We start from the raw sequence: 8938 nt of genomic DNA, 5'->3' as shown, positions 1-8938 counted from the left end.
TTTTTTAATTATTAGTGCTGTAAAGATGCAGATGAGGTAAATGTGGGGTAAAAACGGCTGCTGGACTGGAAACAAACATCGTGATGACGAGCACCAGGCCACCGAATCACACAGAAGCCGAGAGAAACCCGATCTGGAATCTGACGTCACAGATGAAATCCAGTACGTCCTGACCAGATCCCTTCATCTAATCTATCCTTCACCTTTATCATCATCCTTCCATCATCCCACATGTTTACCACCAGCCCTTCATGGCTCCTTTTCCGAAGCTGACGTCACTGCAGAAACACCAACAGTAATAGTGAGGACCATAAAACAGATCATTAGGTGTCCAGATTTTAGGCAGAACCAGACTTCCAGATGTAACGAGCTTAATGAGCTTAATATGGATCTGCATATTCAATCATGCGACTCTGGAGGGAGGATGTAAGGAAATAATTTGAGGTCAGGTGTTTATTGAAATCGCAGTTTATCTATACACATGTAAAATATGGCACGAAAACAACGGACGCAAGTGTAGATTTGAAGGTATTTGTGGTAGCACATTGCTGAGAAATTATTCACAGCTGCGAATAGATGTGACGAGGCATTCACACATTATGGAAATCATGTGGTTAATTAAATAAGGAGCAGATCATGAATAGAGATACTCCAGATTTACTCAGGTTTGTTGATGGTGGTTTGGTGGTTGTCTCTTATCACAGAGTCCCCACTTAGACCCTGATCACACTGTACAGTGTCCTCACTTTTATACAACATTAAGGCTACAAAATAATTCATGTTTTTCTCTTTTTCTTACCTGTTGATCTGCAGATGCCCCTGAGATACCAGTTCTCTTCTTCTTTCCCAACCTTCCTGCGGTTCCTGTGGAGGGTAAATTCAAGAGCAATGAAGATGGATTTGGACTGTAATGAATATAAACTGCTACAATGGTTCATTACCATGAACAGGTTTACAGTGAAGTGTTTATCAGAGGACGGTTAATAACCTGAACAATGATGATGATGGAACTATAATGAATGGATGTTTGATGCCACTCAGATAAGAATTCCCTTTTGAGTTTCTATCAAGTTTACTGGGCAGTTTTTCATCTGTGTTTCCATAGTAAAAACTGGTTTTATACTACTGTAAATGCTATACGTTAGCTGCTGATATTCTAGGAAAGTAAACAATGACACGGCGGGAATGTGTGACCAACAGACACGTCACCTCCCTCTACAGCTGTGAATATTTTTCTCAGCAATGTGCAGCAAAATAAATCTACACTTCTGTGGTTTTTGTGCCGTATTTTGCATTGTATTACACGTCTCTAAGTGCCATTTCAATAAACATCTGACCTCAAAATATTTCCCTACATTCTCCCTGGAGGGTCGTACGATCGAATATGCAAACCGGGTTGCTGATATTAAACTTATTCAAGCAATAAAACACATTTGAAGTCCGTGTGTTACATCCGGAACTTTTGTCCTGCTGGAAATCTGGACATGTAACAATCTGTTTTATGGTCCTCACTATTACTGTTGTGCTTTTGGTGTTTGAAAAAGGAAAAGGAGTCATGAAGGGATGGCGGTAAACATGTGGGATGATGGAAGGATAATGATGAAGGTCAGGGATAGATTAGATGAAGGGATCCAGAAAAGGCGGTTCTGTACTTTTTGTATTGCATACACGGGCCTCACAATGTCATTTATTTAGAAATGTGTGTTTTCCAACAAGCTCTGGATTCTTTCAGGGACATGTGAAGTTACGCTGAAATCACATGACACAGTAATTGCACACTGAATTCCATTCCAAGTGATTTGAATGGCAACTCGTTCCACCAGAAATCATACAGCAGGGCGAATACTTATGCAATCTGAACCGTTTTTTTTATATGTATGCAAATCATTTTGCAAACTATGACAATCCCTCACACATAACACAACTGAAATGTTGCATGAGATCAAATCCAAGTCTATTTCAGTTCCAGGTTGTACCGTATGAAACACTGAAGATGGTTGAGGGGTGAACACTTATGCACTATATGTACTTTATTTCATAGGAATTTCAGTGTAAAGTTCATATTCTGCTCTTGTTAAGATTCAGTATGGATGAGGGTGAGGTTCTCCACCTGTAAATCTTTCAAATCAATAAATAAACAAACTTTTGATATTCCATTTTGTGATGGCCCTCTGAACAGAGAGCATGACCTATTTTGCTTTTTTGACTCATGGTCATGGGATCTCAACTCCTGATAAAAGGACAGGACTATATTTAGGCCATCATACACAGTGCACACTATATTACCAAAAGTTTGCAGACACCTGAGGATAGAATTTGTATGTCTCATTTCATTCCATATTTGATGGAACCTCCGCTCTTCTGGGGAGATGTTCCACTAGATTTTGTACTTGAGGACATTTGGGTTCATCAGACCCAGGAGTGTTCAGTGTAAGTGTAAAATCAGGTCCTGATGTTGGTAGGAAGGTGAGGAGGTTCCTGTGGTGCAGTCAGCGTTCACATTCATCTCAAAGGTGTTCAAAAGGGTTGGAGCTCTACAGCAGGCCACTCAAGATCTTCCTCTCCAAACCATATGTTCATGGAGCTGGCTTTGTGTACAGGGGCATTGCCATGCTGGAACTGGTTTGGGATCCAAGTTTAAGTAAAGGGGAAATTTTATTGGACCGCATCTAAAGATGTCAGATACAAGTGTGTGCCTCCAGGTTTGTGGTAACAGTTTGGAGAAGAACCACATATGGAAGGGAAGGGAAGGTCAGGTGTCCAGAAACTCTTGTCCATATAGTGTAATGTCACATAGACAATATATCACACATATTTAATGGAGACGAGTGAATGCTGGCAGAGGTTTTTATTGATGGAGACTTCAGTGCATTTTTGTACGTCGCTGTGGATAAAAACACGTCTGCCAAACGCTGTAAATGTAAACGTCAATGTTAAACATGGTGTAACGTGGAAACATAATGGATACATGTTATGATAAAGCAGCACGCAGTAAATTTTTGCTGATGTGATAATCTGCTAATCTGCATCGTCTAATGACTGTTATTACAGCAGTTTTTGGAAACATGTCGAACTGAGAGGTTCTGTATATGGATTGTATTTGGTGCAGTGTGTTCTTGCCTCAGGTAAGTTTAGCACCCACACACACACACACACACACACACACACACACACACACACACACACACACACACAAAGCTTGAGGCGGAGGCGGAGTTGCTGAGCAAAGCGGTGCTTCAGATATGTGTGGAATTTAAAGCCATTTTCACAGCTATAAGCGAGTTTGTTCAGATTCCACATTCCTCAGCCGAGTCGTCCAGACAGAGAGACGGAATTCTCATCGGAGAACGAGGACATCAATGAATGGACTTTTTCACCTAAATTCATGTGGAGATAGTGAGTGAGGTTCAAGCTGAGCCGGTTTGACATGTGGATTGAAAAATGATAATGTGGTCTGCAATCTGCATGCAGCACTGATCCGAAGTGTATCAGAACAGACATCTTTGGATGCTGTAGCATGAAATTTTCCCATTCACTCGAACTAGAAGATCCAAACCAGTTGTATCATGACATACCTTTTATAGCACTGTCTATAATGTTATTACCCTCTTATGCCACATTTATGTTCATATACATCCTGTGAGATAATGGACGTTTAAATCTGTTTTTAAAAGCCTCAACTGCACTCTAATTAGATATTCTGCAGTGTAGACACATAGAGTTTGACCATGAGAGATGCAGAATGTGCCAAAATCAGTATCTCTACACTACAGGAACCTGCAGGGGAACAGCTCACCTTTATATCTCAGGCCATATGGAACATCAGTGAGTCTGAGAACCGGGTCACACACCGGCAGCACAGTGTGTTTAAGGGCATCATTTTAATTCCACAGCACTGCAGCTATGCGAACAGAGACGATGGGTATAAACGAGCTACCGAGAATAAACTACAACTTTCTGACAAGGGAACAAATCATTTTCAGCATGTGGAGTAGTTTATTATTGATTGTAGGTCCACAATAGTAACGTTATTATTGGGCTGTAACGGTTCACGTCTTCGTACCGAGACATTTCGATACAGGACTTTCGGTACGACGCAATTCATGTTTTTCATGCGGAACTTAGTTACAGTCTGAGTTTCTTTTCTTTCCTGTGCATTTTATGTACAGCTTCAAGAATTTCTGTTCAAAGCATAAACTCCTGACAATCCCACATATCAGGGGAATGAATGAATAAAGGATGGAAGGAACAACGACATTTATGAATAAATAAATCAATAATTATCTTGTGTGTTTCTTAAATGCAGACATTTGTGAAAGTACGCTGAAATAAGTACAGTTAAGTAGAACACGTTTTTGGAAAATTTTATATTAAATGTAAACACACACACACACACACACACACACACACACACAAAGCAGCTTTTTATTTACAGTATTAAAATTGTATTAAATGTTCACAAATGTTTACAACCCTAATTAGTAATAATACTACTACTACTACTACTACTACTAATAATAATAATAATAATAATAATAATAATAATAATAATAATAATAATAATAATAAGTAATAATAATAATAATTATAATAGTAATAATAATAAGTAATAATAATAATAATAATAATAATAATAATAATAATAATAATAATAATATTAATAATAATAATAATAATAATAATAATAATAATAATAATAATAATAATAATAATAATAATAATAATTAATAATAATAATAATAATAATAATAAGTAATAATAATAATAATAATAATTATAATAATAATAATAATAATATTAATAATAATAATAAGTAATAATAATGAATAATAATAATAATAATAATAATAAGTATTAATAATAATAATAATAATAAATAATAATATTAATAATAATAATAATAATAATAATAATAATAATAACACTGACTGACTGAATGATGATGTATTTTTCACCCTCGTGCAGAACCGTGGTCAGATGTCACTGGCTGCATGAGCACAGGAATAATCCAGGAATAAGTGCTTTAATAAGAGATAGTGAGAAAACGGCACTAATGCTCACTGTGTTCTGCTTCGATATTTAACCACGAGTGTGTTCTTGTGTCTATGTGAAGGTCAATTGGACAGAATTCCCAACCAATGTGCATCAGAGTTATTACAGTAAAGCAGACAGGAACGATCTATGATGTTCTGCTTAGGATTGTGGAGATTGTGTGTGTGTGTGTGTGTGTGTGTGTGTGTGTGTGTGTGTGTGTGTGTGTGTAGATATAAGTTCATAAGTATCTGTGTAGAGACAAATCCCACCAGGAGACCATGATGTACTTTTGAGGAATTTGATAAGAGCTATTGATTGAAAGCCTTTTGCCATCAAGAAGGTGCCAGAGATCCTCCAGGGATTGAGCGATCCTTTTAAAGACCTGGAATGGCTTTCCTCCTGTTTGAGAGCAGAACCAAAGAAATGTGAGATCCTAATGCACTCTTTGACCTTTCAATCCCCCCTCCCCAGTATCTGTAGATGTAAAGTATGTTCATGCACAAAATAGTTCTGTTTTAATCTTCTGGTTCAGTCATTTTCTCAACCTCAGCTTCATCACCTGAGTTCCTAACTGGTGTTCAAGACTTTAGGTTCTGACACTTTTTCAACCTCAACTCTATCGCCTGAGTCCATAACTGGTGTTTATAACATCAGGTTCTGACAGTTCATAAACCTCAGCTCCATCACCTGAGCCCCCAACTGGTGTTGAAGACGTCAGGTTCAAACACTTCCTTACCCTCAGCTCTATCACCTGAGTTCCTAACTGGTGTTGAAGACGTCAGGGTTGAATGGTTCCTCACCCTCAGCTCCATCACCTGAGTTCATAACGGGTGTTGAAAACGTCAGGTTCAAACACTTCCTTACCCTCAGCTCTATCATCTGAGTTCCTAACTGGTGTTGAAGATGTCAGGTTTGAATGGTTCCTCACCCTCAGCTCTATCACCTGAGTTCATAACTGGTGTTCAAAACGGCTGGTTTTGACTGTTCCTCAACCCAACAGTTGCTCACTCTCAGCTCCATCACCTGAGTTCATAACTAAACTAATATTCCTCAGACTGGTAACAATCTCATTTGCAGTAATAAAAAAAAATTGTAGAATGATTCCAGATTGGAACAAATCTCGGAACTGACACTTAAAAAAGAGAACAATGAAAGTGAGATGGAGAGATCACCCATGTGGATTGAGCAGATCTCAGCACCGAATCATTACGTCAAAATGGAATTTTCTGATGAATTGAATGAACAATAAAATGTTTTGTTGCTAAAAACACATTTTTATTGCCTTTAGCTTCTGATTCGGAGCATGGAGAAAGAAACTTTGTTCAAACTGACATTTGCAACGTGACTCCTATTGAGTTCATCACAGCTGTCAGTAATAACCTGTGTTTCTTTCTTCAGTAAGTGTATTATCCTGGTCAGGGTCACTGTGGATCCAGAGCCTGTCCTGGGAATCAGGCATGAGATGGGAATCCAGCCCTGGATTGGAAACCGATCCATCACAGAATATTGTTAATTGTTATTGAGAGACTGATGAGAGATAAAGAGAACTCCCAATGGATGCAATCGAGAACTTAGTGTGAATTTGATCATATGCATGTGCATGAAGATCCTTTTTTCCAACTAGCAAACTTGTGAGCATTATGATTCTCTTCATCTGTAACCACCACTGAACCACAGAACCCAGAATATTCCCTGCTTTATACAGAAACAGGCCTTTTTTAATGCCATAATAAAACATTTCAGAATATACTTCACTTATTGTTGCTCGTTCTGATATAACACTTCAGTTATATTCTATCGTTCTGATGATCTTGACATTAAACATGTTCATTCCACGTTTATTACTATACAGATTTGTGCGTGTGATTTAATCACGTGTTAGTGCTCATGACCCTGGACCACGATAAACACCAGTCACTGCACCTTCACATGACTGTCACATGTCACTAATTACTCACACATGTTCCCTGTCACCACTCGATTAGCACATGCATATATGCCCTAATGTTCACAGCACTTCTGCTCGCATATATTTTCATTTTTTGGCTGGTGCATTCACATGTTAATGCCCATGAACATGCCCATGCTAATGCTTGTACCCATGCCCATGCCCATGTCTGTGCTCTTGCACATGCACAGTCTGATGTTTATGCCCATGCTCATACCCATGCTGCCCATTCTCATGCCCATCCTCATACCCACACCAGTTCTAATGCCCATGAACATTCCCATGCTAATGCCTGTACCCATGCCCATGTCTGTGCTCTTGTTCATGCACAGTCTGATGTTTATGCCCATTCTCATGCCCATGCTCATACCCACACCAATTCTAATGCACATGCTCATACCCACACCCATGCCTATGCTCCTACCCATGAACATTCTCATTCTCATGCCCATGCTCATACCCACACCTATACTCATACCCATGCCCATTTTCATGCCTATGATCATACACACACCCATTCTTATGCCCATGCCCATTCTCATACCCATGCTCATACCTATTTCCATGCCCATGCTCATACCCATACCCATTCTCATGCTCATACACATTCTGATGTTCATGCCCATGCTCAAATTCATGCCCATTCTAATGCCCATGCTCATACCCATGCACATTCCTAAAGCAGTGCCCATGCTTACTGCCATTATCATTCTAATGACTATGCCCATACTCATACCCATACCCATGCTTAAACCTATACCCATGCCCATTCTGATGTTCCTGCTCTTGCTCATACCTCCTCTCCTTCCCCCTCCCCTCCCTCTCCCTCCCTCCACTCTTCCCCTCAAACCCCACCTTCCTCCCCTCTCCTTCCCCCTCCCCTCCTCCCCTCAATTTAAATGTGAACAGGTTTTTGTTCTGGAACCAAACTGACTTTTCCCACTGAGAGTTATAATGGTTCTAGATTTGACTCCAGCCGCATGTAAGTGTGAAATGTTTCACAGAGATGGTGATAAGACATGGAAAGCATTCCCTATGGATAGAATTAATCTTTTCCTGATAGCTAGGAATGGTGTGTGTGTGTGTGTGTGTGTGTGTGTGTGTGTGTGTGTGTGTGTGTGTGTTTTCAGAATCTAATCACAAGGCTATAAAGTGTGTGTTGATGGAAGAAGAAGAGAATGGACTATAGTGTTCTGATCAGGTATTTAGTGGAACATGGTGTGTGTGTGTGTGTGTGTGTGTGTGTGTGTGTGTGTGTGTGTGTGTGTTTCAGGATAATGGAAAAGGAGGAGAAAATTCCCAATAGAAGGTCGCGCTGTACCGCTCAACCATTTGATGATAGATGTCGAGTGTGTGTTCACGTCCGTAGAACAGGTTGAAGCTCAAAGCAGCCACTTAGTGTCGAACAGAATATGGATACAAAGTGTGTGTGTGTGTGTGCCAATAAAATGTGCATAAAATACAGAACGTCCTACAGATGACCGTGGTGTTCTTTTCAGGTATTTAGGCATCGCATGGTGGGAGTTAATCTTCAGTATGAGCTGAGGTCATAGCGCTGTTAATAACACACAATGCAACCTTGTGTTGATAAAAATGCATCTGTATTCCACCTCTGAGCCTCGAATGCCACATTTCTCCACACAGGAGGCTCATAAACTTGGACTTGTTTTATGGTTGGACTTCTTTAGAAAGCCATTGTGGACAAAAAAACCCTCCCAACTCCCTCACAGACGTGACTAACGATTAACTCATCGAATGCAAACGAAGCCCCGATTCAGTTGCTAATGGCTCAGCGTCTCTGTGTTGCCTCCCTCTGAGCGTGCAGGGAGGGTTTCAACGGGCCTCCTTCACATTTTTTCACCCTCATTCAACTCCTTTCTCAGCCTGTGGAGGGGAAAAGGAGTGTGTGTAATCCCTGAACCGCTTCCAGAGGACTTCCAGCAGCCTGGTGAGATC

At 39.8% G+C, this 8938-nt stretch overlaps 1 long non-coding RNA gene across 1 annotated transcript; it reads left to right on the top strand.

Annotated features, from left to right (window-relative positions):
• Positions 1 to 473: 473 nt before the first annotated feature.
• On the top strand, positions 474 to 1287 carry LOC124400433. Its single transcript, XR_006928383.1, has 2 exons — positions 474 to 665; positions 814 to 1287. It is a non-coding gene; the product is annotated as an uncharacterized LOC124400433 (long non-coding RNA).
• Positions 1288 to 8938: the final 7651 nt, after the last annotated feature.

The sequence above is a fragment of the Silurus meridionalis genome, chromosome 17 (assembly GCF_014805685.1).
Source record: "Silurus meridionalis isolate SWU-2019-XX chromosome 17, ASM1480568v1, whole genome shotgun sequence".
NCBI lineage: Eukaryota > Metazoa > Chordata > Actinopteri > Siluriformes > Siluridae > Silurus > Silurus meridionalis.
The sequence above is the reverse complement of the archived record's forward strand: the minus strand, read 5'-3'. Positions and strand labels throughout refer to the sequence as shown.